Raw genomic sequence first — 18,594 nt, forward strand, 5'->3', positions numbered from 1 at the left:
CAGGAATGAACTCATATAGAACAAACTCATGAAAAGATTAATGACTGTTCGTTCGGCTCTCTCAAATTCTATTGTAGAGTTAGTAATTCTCACCAAAGTATTCTAGCCCTTTCAGGAGAAGCAATTTTTATAATATCTGCCTCACTATCATACCTTATTTACATTCTTTTTCTATCTAATCAAGAAATGAGTAACAGACTGAATACATATATTTAATTTATTCTGCTGAATAAATTAATGAGTGAATGAATACCTAATAATAAATGAATACATAAGGCAGAAAGTTATAAAACCTCGTTTACCTACTCAAATTTTTTAAATGTGCTTGAAATACTTTAATTCTTTAGTGAAGTGTTGGTTGATGTTGCAGTATTGGCAGAGATGCATTTTGTAAAACTTTGTTAATTAGATAGGGACAAATTTACCATAATTGTCCTTTGTGTTCAAAGTGAAGGCTGTTGACAGCCACATCCAGGTGTACTCTAGACCAATAACTTTCTAGTCACTGATTTGGCTCTGCTGTCTACAAAGCAAAGAAGTCGTTAATTAGCAACTGAGAATAATACTTGATTGACTCTACTAAATTAGATTTTGTTGACCTGCCAAAGTGAATTTGTCATTAGCATTTATTAGTAACACACACACACACACACACACACACACACACACACACACTCCACTAAAGGGCTTAAGCATCCTTAGTGGTATTACTTTCTTTTCACTTGCTAATAGTGTAACTGAAAAGAAAGAACTTTGGATTCAAAAGCCTATGAAAAAAAATGTGAGTTCTTTCTCTTTCAAATGTTGGCCTGGGCACACTGTTTAACATCTCTGTTTCAATGTCCCAATATGTAAAATGGCCATAAAAGTGATTTCAATGTACTATTACTATGAGATTCGAAGGAGATAATAAATGGAAAAGCCTGCCAGTGCCCAATATTATGCCTAGTTTTTTTCAAGTACTCGATAAATCTTTTTAAACAGAATCCTGTAGGATTAATCTTGTCATTACAACAGCTCTAAAGCTGATGAAGTTTCGTCTGGCTATATTCATGAATTCATTTATTCAGTGTACATGTGTCAGGAGAATATTGTAAGAAAGACATACTTGATAGACACCAAAATATTATAATTCCTGTCTTCAAAGTGGTTAAAATACTATGTAAGATATGATACGATTAGATTTTTTTTGATCCTTCTTTCCATAGCTAGATCTAGGTATCTCCCTCAAATTAGTCTCTTTGATCAGTTAACTATAAACATTTATTATTTTTTAATAAAACATTGTAATTCTAATCACTTACTATCAGAAGTCGCTTTAATACTTAATATATTAGTTCTCCATGCTAACAACAAACTTCCAATTCCCTCTTTCTGCAATTATTGAAAAAGCCAAAATTTGTAAGATTATTTTTAATAGTTCCTTTATTAGCAAAGATATCTTCCAATTAATCGAACAAGCACGCCTGTAATAAGTAAACACAAAGGTACCCAAACTGGATTTGTTATTGTGAGGAGCTGTTTTTCCCCACAGTCAAAATCATTCCATGATACTTAAAAGAAAGAGAGTCATGCTAGCACTGAGATGTCAAATAGTGCTGTGTGAACTGGGCCTTTTGTTACAAAGCTAATGAAGGGGAGATAAAGATGAGGAAGTGCTGAAGGAGAGGGATGGAATGCAGTGTAAGGGTGATGGACAGGCTAACGATGAATAGAGGATGGTGTAGGCTGAGACACACATGTTGAGGGTTAAACATATACACTCATATTTGAGCACTTCAGGCAAACTGAAAGATGCTTCATGCTTTATATAGGAATGCCAGTATGTTATATTACACTTTTAAACTTCTATACTTAAAAAGTTGCTCCCTCAAAAGACTGCTTCATACCTTAGTTGTGCAACTATCATTCAAAATATATTTTTCTAAATTTGCTACTAATTAGAACTTGTAATATTTATCTCAATTAACTAAGCAACTGAAAGTTTTGCAGTTATATGTTTCTTTCTAAAATGAATAGAGTGCAACTTCTGCTTTTTAGAAAGAAACTAGACTATCATTAAACTCCGGAGAAGCTCTCACGCTTTAATATTTTAGCCATCTTCTTCATCGTCCCTTATAAGACTACACAATAGCTCTGTGCACTTAAGAAAGTTATTTAACTTCACTGAAACTTAGTGTTTTCATCTATAAAGTAGAGATAGCATTTTTTTTTTAAGTATGAGGTAATATATGTAACCCAGGAACATTATATGCATAAGCATTGCTATTATTAGTATTACTATTTGTTTGCTATTTCTTCACTCTTCACTTGCCATTAGGAACAGTTAGTTATCTGACTATTCTCTACTACTCTAGAGGATGTCATGCTGAGTATGTATCATTATAAACCAGAGCTCCAGAGGCAAGCTCCTTATAAATTATAAAGTTCAACAAAATGAAGAGAAAAAAACAAAATGAGAAAGAAACTATTCCTTAACAAACATCAGTATTCTCTGGTCCTTTGAAAAATAAATAAAAATTTAAGTCAACATCCTCCCAGAAAAACCTACAGAAGTGATTCCACATTAGAGCTATAGAGAAACAAAATCAGTCCTTTGTGCTAGTCTAATCCAGACTCTAAGGGCAAAATATACAATCTCTAAATCTAGACGAATGCTAGAAAGTAATTTCATGCTATAAAGTTAGTCTGAAGCCAAGAAAAATATAGGTCCAAGCGAAAAAAAAAATAATAAAATAAAATAAGATTTAATAAAGAATTTGTTTTGAAACAACACAATTTTTATAATAAAATGAGCAAAAATTGTTCTATAGATGAAGGAAAGTATTTTTATTTATGTAATGTCTATAAATTTGTTCAATGATATTAGAAACGTTATTTATGATAGCCCCCTCAGAGAACTAAAAGTTTCTTGTATGCACATTATCAAAAGACACTTTCGACTTTTAACAGCAGTTATATTCTTTTAGTAGCAGATATATTCCACTTAGAATATATGAGGAGTTTTTCAGCTTTATTTGTCTTTTAAAATTGTATAAGCCTGTGCCACTGAAAGGCGGTTTTGGGAAATATTCAGTAACATGTTAAGAAGCTAAAAATAAAGTTGGGAAGCAATAATAGCATTTTTTTTTAGAGCTTGAACCAAGCACATCTACAAAGCAATAATAATCAAATGTAACAAGCAGTGCCACTGTCTCTAAAAAGGAAAGCACAGCATGTGCTGTGGAATAGTACCAAACAAATAAACAGATCCTCTGAAATTGCAAGGCACACTTCCCAAGAAATACACAGCACTCGTATATAATACACGCAAGAAACTAAGATGAAGAGATCATATGAATTCTAATCACCGAGGCTAGCTAAAGTTTCCCTTAATTGGTATAATCTCAGAGGACTTCTCCTCCAGAGTGCTATGGACATAATGATAGGCTTTTGTATCAGTATTTCATTCACTGTAGGGCAATTCCTTATGCGCTAAACAGCTGCCGCTCAGGGACCACCTCAGCTCCCACCCCACAGGTTCTGCTGTCCCGGTGCTTCTCCTCCATCATATGATCACCTACAGCTGCTCTCTACCAATGAGGAAGAAAGAGTGGAATTAATTAGTTTCATCCAAGGCTCACTACTCCTCTACTCACAAGAAGGCTGCAAGGGCGCGTCATCAGAGACAGACCTCAGCGGCAGCAGAATAAGATCCTTAACTCCTGACTTACACGTGGCTCTGCGCAGAACTGAGGCTATACTCAAAGAGGGAAACCAGGCTTCTATTGAGAGAGATCACCTACACTAGCAGAAAGAACCTTATACGGAAGAAACAAATCTCTATTAAGTATGTACATGAATATCCTCAAAGAGAAAATGGTTACATGTACAATGGATAATATCCATTCATCCAGCTATATGATTCCTCATTCTACTATTGGCATTGTACAGCTCTGAGGCACACACATCAAAAACGTTGGAGAAAATGACCCCACTGTTATACGTGTGTAATTTCTATTCTAGAAATGCTATCATTATAGCATTATGCAAGAAGCAGATACAATTGGGTCTGTCGTTAAAAAAACATAATTCACTGTGACAAAAGCTAGCTCTCATTTTCATTCATTCATTAAAAATTATATTTATTGAGAGCTTTCCATGTGCCATAATGCAAGAATGTATTACTGATACTGTTCAGCTCTGAGTAAAACATGTACACATTCAAACATATAAAACCCTGTGAAAAAAATGACCTCCGTTATTATACATACATGGATAATGCCTGTTACATAAATGGTATCGATATTCTACTATACTAAAAAGAGATATCTGGGCCAGTCAAGATAAAGAACTACGTCACACTGAAGAGAGCTAGAACTTACCTTCATTTATTCATATATCCGAAAAGTTATAGAGAAACATCGATTGACCCAGAGTCGCATACAGTTCTGGAGAATACAGTATGGAACGAACAGTGCAAAGGGATGGTCAGAATTTAAACCAGCGGCGGCTATTCATGGGGACGAGTGCTCAGAGAGAGGAGGTCAGAAAAGGGGCTATGGTGGCACATAGGCCAGTGAAGATGGATCTGAAACTATCTCCCTATGGACTTACTATCTGGTTTAACAAGCAAATGAGACAGTTTCCAGCAAAGAGAACAGCATTTGTCGAAAGCCTAAAGTTAAACAGAAAGGGACTTCTACGAGCAAAGAGAGAATGTAGATATGGCTGGACTAAAAAGTGATCAGAAACAAGGCAGAACAAACCAGCAGGGTCGAATTTAAGGTTCTTTTATCCCATGATGTGGGGTTTGAATTTTATTTCGAGGGCTGGTGGACTCAAGAACGTGATCTAATCAGGTGAGTGACAAGATCAGATTGGCATTTTATCCCTCTGGTTGTGATTAAAGAGTAAATTTTAAGAAGGTAATCCTAGAGTCAACAAGACTGGGTGTGAGAAATTTTAACACACTTAGCATCGTAATTTTAACACACTTAACACACATAGTAAACGAGGGTGGCTTGAGCTAAAGTAATTACGGCGAGGATGACAGAAATATATGGAGAGGTGAATGAATGGCAAAATCAGTGGGACGTGAACAAATATGCACACGGAAGACACAGGAGAGGCAGAGTCAAGGATGGCACCTGCCTGAATTGGAAAACTGTGAGAATGATGCTACCAACAGACAAGAGAGTAGAACAAGAGAAGATGTAGGTTTAGGGGGACCGAGAAAGACGGTAAGCTGTGTTTTGAACTTGGTGAAAGAAGATGCCGGTAGACATTTAAATAGAGACACCCAAAAAGATATCCAAGTGGTAATATGGGTCTGGAGTTCAGAAAAGGGGCTAAGTTTGAGATATAAATGTGAGAGCAATCAGCGCTATCGAGTTTGTGATGTCACACGAGGAGAGGGTATACGTGAAAGGACAGAACTCCAAAGGTTAGCAATGTCTGTGGCAAAGACATAACCAAGGAGGCAACCAAGAGGTGCTCATGGAGGGAGAGGTGCAGTTTCACAGAAGCCAAGAAAAGACTTTGTTTCAAAGAGGAAGATGTAATTTGTTCTATCAGTTGCTACTGAGACCAAGAAAGATGAGTACTGGGTATGTCCACCCTCAAAGAGGTAATTTCTGGTACAGATGAAATCAGTGCCAAACAGAAATAGGTGAAGAGTAAACTAGAGATGGGGCGAAGAGGGTGAGTTCCTTTACCAGGCGCTATTTAGAGGATGAGATTTTATTTTTTTTTCAGACAAAATACTGGAACTGATAAGTAAACCTAGGCAAGAAGTAGATACTTTTCTGAACAAGAACTCTTGGTCTTATCTTTGAAGGTGCCGATTCTCCATGGATCTTTTGCATCTCTACATGTCTTAAAAGCAGAGGCACCGATTTCTCCGTGTTCCAGGCTTTTTTTTTTTTTTCAAGGATATTTGTATAGCAATCAGCTTTGGACAACAGAAAGAGTATCCTTCCTCACGGCAAATGGAAGCCATGCTTACTGACCATTATAAGACATTTGGGTTCCCTAACTTCATGGTTTCTCTCTCATAACACAGCACAATGCACGTACAGGTGTCACCTGGCCCTATTCATATCTCCTTATGGGAAATTCGGTCTTAGGGAACTGGCACAAAAAATGCTAACACTCTGGCTACTGCTTTTACTGCGAGTAATAAAGTCCTTTTTCTCTGGCCAAGGAGTTTCATGGCTTCTGCCAGTATCCATGAAACTGTGGGAAGCTAAAGTGTTAGATTATAAGCATGGTAAAATCTGTCTTTACAATTCTTGACAGTTTAACTAACTGCCCATTTGTCCTGGTCCTGCTCAGAACTTTCACTTTCCAGGACTTATGCCAACTGAAAAGTTAGAATGAAATTGTTACGTAAAGTGGAAGAGCTTACTGTTTTAAATTGTATTCTCTCAAATATATACTGTCAACTCCAACATAAGCTATAGACCAGAAGCATGAATTAGAAAAATGAGACTGCGTCCTGAACAACACTGACAAGTTTGCAGGACAATATTTCTTAGTTTTGCATTTGAGCACATCACTTAGAGTGCATATTTCCTGGTTATGTTACTCTGCGCACATATACACAGCAATAACTGCAGTGCTGTCATTTTAATGCCAAGTTACCTATATGACAGAGATATGTGATTGTGGCAAAACACCACAGGGTGAGTAATTTATGAATGATGAAGGCTCTTTGGAAATGTATTATAAATCTTAAAATGGTATCTAATCTAAAGATGGTTATTCCTTTTTTAAAAAATGAAAAATAATAGACTCCTTCTAAGAGATCAAATAGATTCCAACTGTATATTGAGTTAAATTTAACAATGACTGGGTAAATTAAGGTTGACTTGAAATAAAGTCATTTGTGCTAGCTGGGAGCCTCGCTGGTTAAAGTTATCTAAAGTTTTCTTTAAACTAGAATCTCTTGATTCTGTGTTTCCTTGGATAACTATAGACCTATCAGGCTCAAAATTACAGAAAATAAACAAGTCATGTTGACCTGCACTTCATTAAATGTTCAATAAACAAACAAACAAAAAAGGCAATTGAAAACAAAATAAAGCTAAAAGAAAAACACAGAAGGGGCATGTGTCTACATTTAGGTCAACAGAACATAGTAATAAAAAGAAACTAATTGTCACACTGTAATCATAATTAACAGAGCAGATATTACCAGGGAAAAATAGCCAGAAAGATGTGATGTTTATATTCTTTAATGTCTACTGAGGCCATCATTATGCAGACTGCTCTTTATCAGATAAAACTTATATCAGGTTCGACATGAAGGGATGAGTAATCAATTAAATAATTCAGATCAAGAGTAGAAAGGAGAATTTTTTAAATCATATTATGCTCTAGGAAACTCTGGGCATAATCATTGCCAGAAGCACTGTATCTGATGCTAAGTAGATCTGCAAAGACAGAGTTAAATAAAGGTAATGTGAACATCCCCTCCAGTGAAAAGTCACAGCTCAAGAACAGACACATCTATGAAAGATATGATTTTCAGTTTTTATTTTTGCAAAAGTTCTTACTGGAATGTAGTTGTTAAACGCCACAAATGTTCACTCAGTAGAAAATCTGAGCAAATCCTATGGATACTGAGAATAACACAACCCTGGATTATCATAATGGCCATCTGAACAGAAATGGCATTTAAAATAAATTACTGCCATAATAACTACTCCTCTTCATATTTTATAGTTTCCATTTATTATAAATATACTATTATGCCAATACGTAAAAATTTTTTCTAAGTAACCAAACCTTTTTAAAATGCCCATCGCCTTTTCCAAACGCCCAAAAGGTATCTTTCAAATAAACTGACCAGTATAGGAAATATTTAATGATTACACTTAAGGCAGGTAAACTGATAACTGATTAGAGAGATAGAACAAGTTATCAAGATAGTAATAGCTATACTAGCAACTCTTTTGGAAAATTACTGACTTTAGTACACAGAATATACACAAAAGGAAAACCTGGGGATGACGCTGATAGAAGCTTTCCTTTCATTTCACCTGCAACGATCTCAAGTGATTCAGTTACCTAGCGTGTGTGTGGCAAGAAGTTAAGATCTCGACCTCACGGTATAGAAAAGAAAGGCAAAATGGCCAACTCCTGCTTCAGCTGACAGTGTAGTCTGCAGAATCAGAACAGAAGTACTGGGCTTCTCAAGTTCATTCTCTAGATACCTGAGCAGTCCGATTTGTTTCTGCCCACCTTGCCCATCCTTTCTATCATCTTTTTATCAGAGAGCACTGTTTTGAGTCATGGGGAAAGCATCACTAACTCAAGACTAACAATCAAGTTGCTGCTACTGTTATCCATTAAAAAAAAAAACAGGTTTGTTTGTGCGTGTCTGTGGAGCAGAGTGCAGGTGCATGGATTTGGGGGTGTATTCAGGGCAGAAGAAAGGCAAACAAAATCTGTTTTCATGAGAATGGAGAGAAAGCAGTTAATATACATGATAGAGAATGTTATAATCGTTAGCCAGGAGAACATCTTGGATGACTCATTCAGCCTGTTCTCACCACATTTTCCTTCGACGTAGTTATATTTACATATTTTTAAATCTTCAGAAAATAACCCTCAATGGTTCCATCACGTTTCACAGATGGTAAAGGCAAAGATTTTATCCCAGACTCTAAAATCTCACTTTACTACTTTACACGCATACCCACTTGTCCTGACCTTTAGAAAACCAGAGAAAAATTAGTCATCATTACCCTTAAAATATATTTCCACAGTTACTAATATAACTAAGTTATCAACAACAGAGAGAAAGTACAGTGTAAGGGAAAGAACTGGAACTAAGGTTAAAAAAGCTGAATTAAGGTCATATCTCCAACAGTTACTAAGAGAACCTGGGGAAGTCACAACTTAATAGAACTTTTGTTGTCTCAACTGTTACTTCAGGCTACTGAAATCTTTATTATTTACTACAAAGAGATGTGATTTCAAATGAAATAGTGAAAGTGATAAAGCTTCCTAAGGTCTATAACACTTTAATTCTTTCATCACAGAAACTAGTACCATTTCAGCCAAATACAAATTTCTCATCTACATAATTGCATTAAAAATTTACTCCTGACAAAACTGATTTTAAAATTGTATCTAAAGAATATAATATAAAGTAGCTAGCTTAATAAAATACCTCAGGTGCATAGTAGATGCTCAACAGGTGCATGCAAAGCCACCGTCCCAATAAAGATTACATACCAGGAGCTCAGCCAACAACAATTAGTGCTAATAACAGTATTAGTAGTAGTAGTAATACTACTACTCACTTATGTTTTTTGCTTTATTTATAGGAGAAAGAATTGGAACAAATGATTTATTGATCACCGTGTATAACCAGATATTTAACTTTTGGTACCATATGGAACACCTTAACACCAAGAATTAGATATTCATTTCCCCATTTTGTACATGTAGAAATACTTGGACAGATTTTATAAACTGCCAAAGGCTCACAGCTCAAACCACATTATGTCCAATCCCAAAGCTGCTCATGTTCAGTTACAATGCACCGCCTCCCAGAAATTCAAAGTTAAGCCTCATATTCTTAGAAAAGCATGACTAGTAATGAGTAAATATGCATCCCAGAAGGTAATCCTTCTATTTCTGCAAACTCTAGAGCCATTTACTTTAGGCTTTACAATTTTTAGCAACTATCCTCTCAGATTCTTAAAATACATTGAGGGATGAAAGAAAATGTTAATTTTATTTGTTAAATAAAGCTTTAATATTTTGGTTTATCTAATCAATATGGTAATGCATGCAATTAAAATTTATTTTGTTAAATAATCCCAGTACTGTTTTAAAATGCTTCATTAATGAGAACTACATTTTCTTACACATTTTAGCATATGTGGACTCTGTTTTACAACATCTTCCCTGTCAATATTGTCCCACTAATTATGTTCCAAAAACGTTTTTTTCTAAATAGCTCATAGTTATTTAAAAGATTTAATATAAGAAATTGTCCTTGGAATGTAGCATCTTCTGATCCTCCTGTTCTTTTAAATTTGTGAAAATATTAAATGATAGTATATTTATTTTGCAAGAAGTTTCTTTTTAAAGCAAAGCTTTATTTTCTTAAGTACAGAATACTTTTCATAATCCCATCATTTAAAAAAATTTAAATAAATAAATAAATAAATTTGTGGAAGTATTGAGATTAAGATGCACAGTCAAACTTTGAAGATTATATCAGGACTACTTTCAACAAAGATAACAGAGTGGGCTCCAATGATTCTAATTACTCTAGTATCATATTTCTGGAGACTTGTAATTTATCTGTTTTATAAATTCTTCATGTTGCAATTAATTTAATAATATTTATGTTTGTCCTTTATCCTTATTATTTATAAAGCCCATCATGGTCACAGACTGTCATAAAACTTCTTTATAAATTAGCCCTGTTCTCTTTTCATTTCGCATACTATATTTGGACCAACAAGCTTTTAATATGTATTTTGACTAGACATTTAACATTGTAATTTCTGGATAAAATACTTACTCATAGACAATTCAAATGTAATCTTACTGCAAAATAGCAACGGAAAATGCATTTATGGAAAACATTAGCAAATTCAATTTAAAGGAGTTCTTTGGAGATCTAACCAAAAAAAAAAATCTAATTACTTCTTTAAAATACTCAGTCCATAAGAAAAAATGTTACGCAGAAAAAATAAATCTTCATTTCGACCCTAGCCTGTAGCTGCTGGCTCCTGAACAAAAGGGAGCTTTATTGTCTGTTCCATGGTGTGAACTCAAAGCCATTCCAGGTTGTCCTGCCCAACCGTTTCACAAACATGCATTTTTTCTTACCACTAAACCTGATTTGATTTTGTTTTATTCTCCGTTAGAGTCTTTAATGCAAAATAGTCATTACTCTCCTCCTTTTAGCGCCCGACCAGATCTTCTTACAGACAGAAGCAGGCTCAGATTCAGATTACCCCAGTCCAGTCACAGAAACATGGGCATCATACATGCACTCAGATTCCAGTGAAATGCAAAATCACATAGGTGTGTGCATAGTGTTACAGCTAATGTTAGGACCAACTCGTGCATTACTTCTGGCCACACATCTTGTTCAAAAAATAGACTGATTAAAATAAGCACACACTTGCAAATTTTCATAAACATATAGACATTCTCATTCACACACCCACACAAAATATTCTCATTCATACACCCACGCAAGTCTCTTCTAGGATACCCAAAGAGAAAGGCAAGAAAAAGATAATATTTATGCAAAAACAAAGCAATCTATCAGGATGAGACTGTCCAGCGTTATCTGGGGGGAAACTGGCATACTTGTGAAGAATCTTCCTTTTAAAATCCCATGACATTGAAATTCTTTAATGACATCTGCCATGTTGTTTTATAACATAATTATTTACCTATCTCTCTTATTTCCAGAATTATGTTAATACTAAACCAAAATGAAATGTCTCAAGATTCTGCAAATATTTAAATTCCCAGAAGCCAGTTCCTGTCAGCAACTTTAGGACATAAAGCAAAAGGGAACTGAAATTTATTTAGTGACGGTGGACACAAGAAGAAAGAAAATGTCCAAAGTACCGTATCTGAAGGTTGATATCTAGACTCAGAACAAAGAAGATGTGGACTCAGAAGGCAGAGTCAGGCAAGTTTTCCCGAGACACTGGGGAAGGAATCTTTGAGAGAGTGCCAGTCATGTTCTCATGGGCAAGCGAGTTATCTATTACTACACCAATGTTCAGAGATTTTGTACACTGCAAATCTTTAAATGTGAAGGATGCTATATGTCCGACTCATCTTTCAAAGCCAGCTCAAATGTCACCTCCTCTGTGAAGGCTACTCTGACACGTCCCCATATCAGAAGTAATTTCTCACTTCTAAGTGCTCCATGGCATTTTTTTAATGCCACTAGAATGGAAGTTACATCTCTTTTATGGTCAAATACTTATTTTCTGCCTTCTTCAATAGGGTTCTTTGAAGTCTGAGACCATATTTTATTCATATTTTTACCTGCTGAGCTTTGCAAGATTGGCAAAGAGGAGGCAGGTAACAGATGATTGTTAGATTGGTTTGAGGTCCCTAGCATACAGAGGAACATGGAAAGTTTAATTAGATTAGAATAGAAAGGACTAAATACATTACAATAAGTTGAATACATGAAATTTTGATCATATATTCTAGAAGGACTGAGACAGAAATAAAGACAATAGGAGTCATCAAAACAGATGCAGATCAGTTGTGGACAGTGAAGATGTATGGCTGGCTATTGAAAGTTCAGTACCATTTCTTGGAAAGGAAGCCAATGTGGAAAACATAAAGTTGAGACTCATTCACTAGAGATGAGAATTTAACCTATGGAAACACATTAGATTGCCAAGGGAAAAATAATGAGTTGGATGGTAAGGACAAATCTTAAGGAATGCCTATATTTATGCGGTCAGAAGAAGAAAACTTTCAGCACATGAGGCAAAGGCGAAACTAGAGAAGGAAGAAACAAAATAGAAGAATGCCTAATTATGGAAGCCTAGAAAGGCGTTCTAAGTAACTATAAGGGCAAAGGTACCATAATGCAAGAGAGTGGCTTTGGCACGCTGAAGCAGGGCAGGGAGCAAGGTAAATCTGAGCTACTAAGTTGAAAAGAGATTTAAAGAAACAGTGAAAAATGTCAACTCATAAAATGAAAAGTTATTGAGCAATTATGTTGAATAAAGATATGAACAGTATAAAGGATATACTGCCTGAACTTGCCACCCAATGAGTGCAAAGGGAAAACCTAAAACAGAAAGGAATTTGCAAGATGAGGAGAAAGCCAAGTTTCAGTCACAGGGCATCACATAGGAAGAACTGGTTGAAGGCCGCAAGCAGCTGTTAAAAGGATGTTAATAATGTGGTACAATGGAAGGGGTCACAGAGGTTCGTACAGAGGGTGGGTACAGCAGAAGGGCAAGCTGAGTTGAGCAAGAACAAAGCTGTGGGAGTAGACAGCACCAGAGTGGTTTGTGTTGTTGCCATTGGTGTTATGTGAGTGTCCCAACTGCCCTAATTCTTTAATGTTCTCTCTAACCATCCCCTTTCGTATGTGGCTTTTCAGTTCTTCCCACTAAAGCTATGGAATATCCTGACTTTGTTTTCACTCGTGTGACTTACCTTGACCCAAGGAATGTTAGCAAGTTTAATGGAACCAAAGGTTTGAGAATCATTCAAGAAATTAGATTAGTTCTTTGATACTTGTACCATCTCTATGAGAAGAACAAGTATAAGCAAGCCCTCGGATTCCTGGAGGAAGACAGGAAACACGTGGAGCAGAATGAACCCCCAAATACTTGAGGAGACCCATCCAAATGCAGCAGAGCCATCAGCCAAACCCAGCCTAGATTAGCTAACCAGACAATCGAGAGCTGTATGAGCTAAATAAATGCCTGTGATTACAAGCTACTGAATTTGTTTGTTTTGTAACTATATCGTATTAACAGCAAACTTGATTCAGAAAACAAAAAAGATAATAGTCGATATTTACTGAACAATAATGTGTCAGCAACTATGTGTGAGGAAGCATTTTATATGTATAATCTCATCAAACCCTTAAAATCATCCTATTAAAGAGACATTGTTGCATGCCCATTTAAAAATGATAAACTAAATTCAAAGTCCACGGTACTCTTAAGTGAAGAGATCAAATTCAGTCACTCTGACTCCACAAACCATGATTTGTAACCACTATGCCTTGCTGAAAATATCAGAACACTGCTGAAAATAATCAATATGTAATTACATTACTATATCAAAATAACATTACATATTCAATGATCTTTCCGATGAGCATAGAATCTACATGAGCATCATGATCTAAATGTAAAATAAATTGTTGATGACATTTTTTCTGACAATAGCCCTATAACCCTTAGTGCAAGCCTTTTTGGCAAAGAGTAGACTAGAGAATGACTTAGATTCAAGGTTCAAGTTGAAGATTGTATTTCCTATTCTAACTAAGTCTTAGCATGTTCATAGTTAGGCTTGTCTCTTCACTGAGAGATGACTAGGTTTATACAGCAAGATCAGAATCTAGCTATTCAATCAAAGACATGAGAAAAGATGGCAAGCTTGATCTACTTGTCCAGTCAATCCTGAAAGAGAAGGAGACAGCAGAATGACCTGTCAGCCTTCAGTAAAGTGAATGTAGTGGATCATGAAGTTACTGGCAGGACGCTCCCTCAGAACTGGGGCACACATTCCTCTCGCTGCCAGCAGTGTCTGAACCTCTCTCTGGAGATTGCTCTTGGCCACAGGGAACCATCTTGCTCAAGGCCGTACCCTCTTCCCAGCAGAGCCATCCACTGACTGACTGATACAGAGGTGCAAAGGCCTGGAAGACTTGCTTTGATTACAGACAAGTCTGCGGGGCCGTTGCTAACTCTGGCACATCCACAGGATCAGGCGAGGCCTCTGTGACGACGACATCCCTCTGACCATCCTGCTTCCCAATTTCTTGTCCCCAGTATACCTCCCACTCAAAATGTCTTTGCCTTGGAAAAGCCCATTTCCCTGGGAATTTAAGACGCTAGATTGTACCACCACATGGAGAAAGGAAAGGGGTCTTCTATTACTGTGCACAGGAAGGAAAAAAGGAAGGGGAAATTATGGAATCCAGTTTTTAAGTTATAACGTCCTCCTACTAATAAACACATCCCAATAAATACCATGTTCTCTCCAGATTAGCAATTCTCTGCCGAAAGGAGAAATGACTACAGTGTGGGCACAACTGTCTTAATAGTACCCAGAGCATAGAGGGGGTATCTGCACAAAATTTCTATCCTTCCTTGGGGAAAAAAAAAAAAAACAAGTAATGAAGAAGTATTGTTATTGTTTCCTCATTAAAAATTATTGTCATTGAGTTATAAGATATATTTGTTTGTATTTTCTGGAAAGCAGAAGGTAATATCCAGAAAGCCTTTAAGGTCTGACAGCAAATCAATTTTTCAAACATTTAAAAATACAAAATAATTTCCATGATTGTAGAGAGAACACAGAGATAACTGATTAAAACCAAAGAAAATGGGAAGGTATTGCAGCTAGCCATTAAAAATCAGAATATGGCAAGCCCCTAATCAATAAAAGAATGAAGTTCCAAAAGTACACCTGTATGGTCACTGTTTAAAATGGAGAACATTCTCCCTCTGGAAAAAGGTTTCCCAAGACAGCCATGTAAAAACTTTTAAACTTAATATAGAGAGTATATTACTGACCCAAGTGTTAAAGAACACAATTACCAGACAAAACCATGTTTCAAACCGGAAAACATTTTTAGTGATTCCAAAATGGGGTCCCAGGAACATATCTTGTTTCTGTGGCCTTGGAGTAGGATCTTCCTACGACCTCAGTGCCTGCATTTGGCCTCGTAGCGGTAAACATGGCATTTGAATAATGGGCTTGAATACCAGGTTGCTGGGGTCAGAGGTAAGGTCAGGTACCTCGACCAATGTAATTCTTTGCAGAAGGCAAATAATTCTCAGCCATCTCTTTTACTCTGGAAGATGCAAAAAAAAGGAAAAAAATGACCTTTCTCATTTGTGTTCCACGGCTACCGACTACTTCTTCCTAGAGCTCACTTCACCTCAAAAAGTATTTGCAGAGAATCTATAAATGAAAAAGCCCTATGATAGATTGTTTTTGTTTCTTTCCTTTCTTTTCAACCATTGGTAAACAAAATGTAGCTTGCCTTTTCAATTGCATTTTCATGTCTTTAAAAGAAGTACATAATATTTTTGATGTTTTCGAAAAGATTTAATAATTATGGGTAAGGGGAAATTGATAAGGGGTAAAACTTTAAATGTGGCTGATATAGCATCTGGAGATTTATTTCATCATTTACTAAGCAACTTTTATGGACTAAGCAACTTTTATGGACTAGAAAGTAAGGTTATAATGGGGAATTAGATGTAATTCTTCTCATTTTATGATTTAAGAGGACAGACAGATGCGTAAATGCGAAAATTACAAAACCGTAGTGCTGTGACTGGGTATGTGACTGCGGAACACCTCTCTCTCACTCCCACTGTTTCCTAGAAGAGACAGAACTCAGTTAGACATCTGGCCTCTCTCTGTGCCTATCCTCCCTTGCTTGAGGAAAAAGAGGAGTGACTTATCTAACTGATAAAGTTGTGAATAGATGGACATGTTTAGCTCAATTTCATCTATTTTCTTTTCCACCTGGAAAAGACTCAGGTTTCCTGTGCTCCTCCATCCTGTAAGACAGCTCACAGAAAAAATACCCCAGTCGGGTGTTGCCTGTACTGGGTGACTAAATCTGGTTAATTATGGGATTTGATGAGCAGGTCCATTTGGCTCTTACACTAAGCCATATCCTCCAATTTAGCATGTATCAATTGTAAGGCTTCATCTCCTATATGGCTTCTCTTACTTTCTACCCTGGCAGTAAAGAATGGTGGTGCTGATAATTCTGGCTTGAACTGCCCAACATTGTAAATATTCTGGGCCAAGGGAGCATACAGGAGAAACACCTAAACTAATAGTGCAGGTTTAGGAAGGCTTTCTTTCTGAAGGAAGGAATGCTTGACAGAAATCTGAAATTATTATTAGGTCACGCAGATGACTACCTAAGGAAAGATATTCCAAAGACAGGGAATGACATACTAAAAGGCCATAGGACAGAAAGGAATTTTATAAACAATTCAGGTATTACTTTACTCAGAATTTTCAGTTAATGTATCCTAATTTTTCACTGAGTGCTTTCAATGTAACTTTATTTATATTCTTTATTTTCCTTGCCCCCACACCATCTTCTTATGCTATAATCTTCTTTGTTGAATTTTAATCATTCTTCCCTCAAAATGGTATTTGTAATATAGTATTAGTTTTAATGCTTAAAGCTATTCTGTTCTCAAATATTATAATTCTTATGTATTCTTTCCTCTTATTGCTACTTATTGATATATTCAATGCACAGATTTTCTTATCTGATTGCATTAAACTGCCAAATGTCATCTCCCCAAATAACGCCAACACAACTTGTTGATAAGACAAAGCTGAGTTAATTGTTCTCTGAGGTAGAGGATAACATCACCTCCTCAATGCTATGGCTGTGTCTCACAGGGAAGAAGATTAAAATTTATTGAGAACTGGATGTTTGGTTTAGGTGGTTCTTTCGTGTGGGGTGTTGATTAGGGCTGGGTTAAGGTCATGATACACTACACCAGGAATGGTCGAAACAGCAAGACCAGGATTTTGAGGCCAATGATTCAAACGATCTTAGGGTCCAAACTATCTAGTAATGCTTTCCTTTGAAGAGTCGATGGGTCTTTCAAAAAGTCCTAGTGATAAACAAACAAGCCACTTATCTGAACAAGAAATTCCAGGAAAGAGTTAAGACAGCAGAATAGCAAAGACAGTAGACATAGCAAAATAAAGACAGTAGAATAGCAAAATAATGTCTACATAGACAATAAGGCATGGTTTTTTCACATCTAGGACTATGTTAAACACTTCTTTGTATGCTGAAAGCCAAGTACAGTGCCTCGCATTTGCAGTTGTTCCATAAATGCCTATCAGGAAAATGAATTTATTTCTCCAAGTAATAATTTAGCTTTAAAAAAAGAGAGGCATGTAAAATATCATGGCCTTGCAACCCTAAACATCAGAACTTAAATCAGCCCAGCTATACAATACTGATTACTGTTTATCAAATATAACTATTATTTTTAATTTTCCAATTTTAGCAAGAGGTATGCCTTTCCTTCATGCCAGTTTTTTAAGTGCATTTTTCCATTAAAATATTCATTTTTAATTAAGAAAAGGAATTTGAATGAATCTCTTACTCAATTTCTAATCAGTATATACCATGAATTTAAGTTGTAGAATATTGAAAAAAATTAAACCATCATGAAAAATCATTATCTGCAACAAGCAGTCAGCTATTATTTCTCCCAGCAGTATTTACAGGTAAATCACCTTTCAATATACTTTCTTTTGGATGAGGTTTTGGAAGACTGCCTGGCCTAAAATCTCTAAAATCATACCCACTTTTTACGATTGATCCTAGTGTTCCTTCAATTCACTCTTTAACACAACTCCATAAATAAAGGGAAATAATAATAAAACTACTCATAAAATAAGCCTTTAGTTGCACTCCTTAGAGTTGCAAATCTATAGGTGGTAAATAATAATAATGACATTTCTGAAAAATAGTGATAGCAATAATAAGGCTGATAATTATTGAATACCTACTATATTTCAAACAGCAGAGAATGTGCTTAACATGAATAATCTCACTTAATTCTCACAACAGTTCTATGAAGTCAGATATTAGTGTATACATTTCATAGGAAACGGGTTCAGAAAATTTTTAAAAACTTGACATGGCTAGTAAGTGGCTGAACCACAATTTTAACTGCAGGATTTTAAAAGATTTTAGAAATTGTGACATTTTTGAGGTCAAATATTACATCTCATATATTTCTGCATCCTAGGAATTATAGCAGTACATAGCACATATTGAACACGCATTTGTGAAGCAAGTGTTATATTTGATGAAATCATCAACAATATTATAATATAAAAAATAAA

The sequence above is a fragment of the Pteropus alecto genome, unplaced genomic scaffold (genome assembly GCF_000325575.1).
Source record: "Pteropus alecto unplaced genomic scaffold, ASM32557v1 scaffold35, whole genome shotgun sequence".
Lineage (NCBI taxonomy): Eukaryota > Metazoa > Chordata > Mammalia > Chiroptera > Pteropodidae > Pteropus > Pteropus alecto.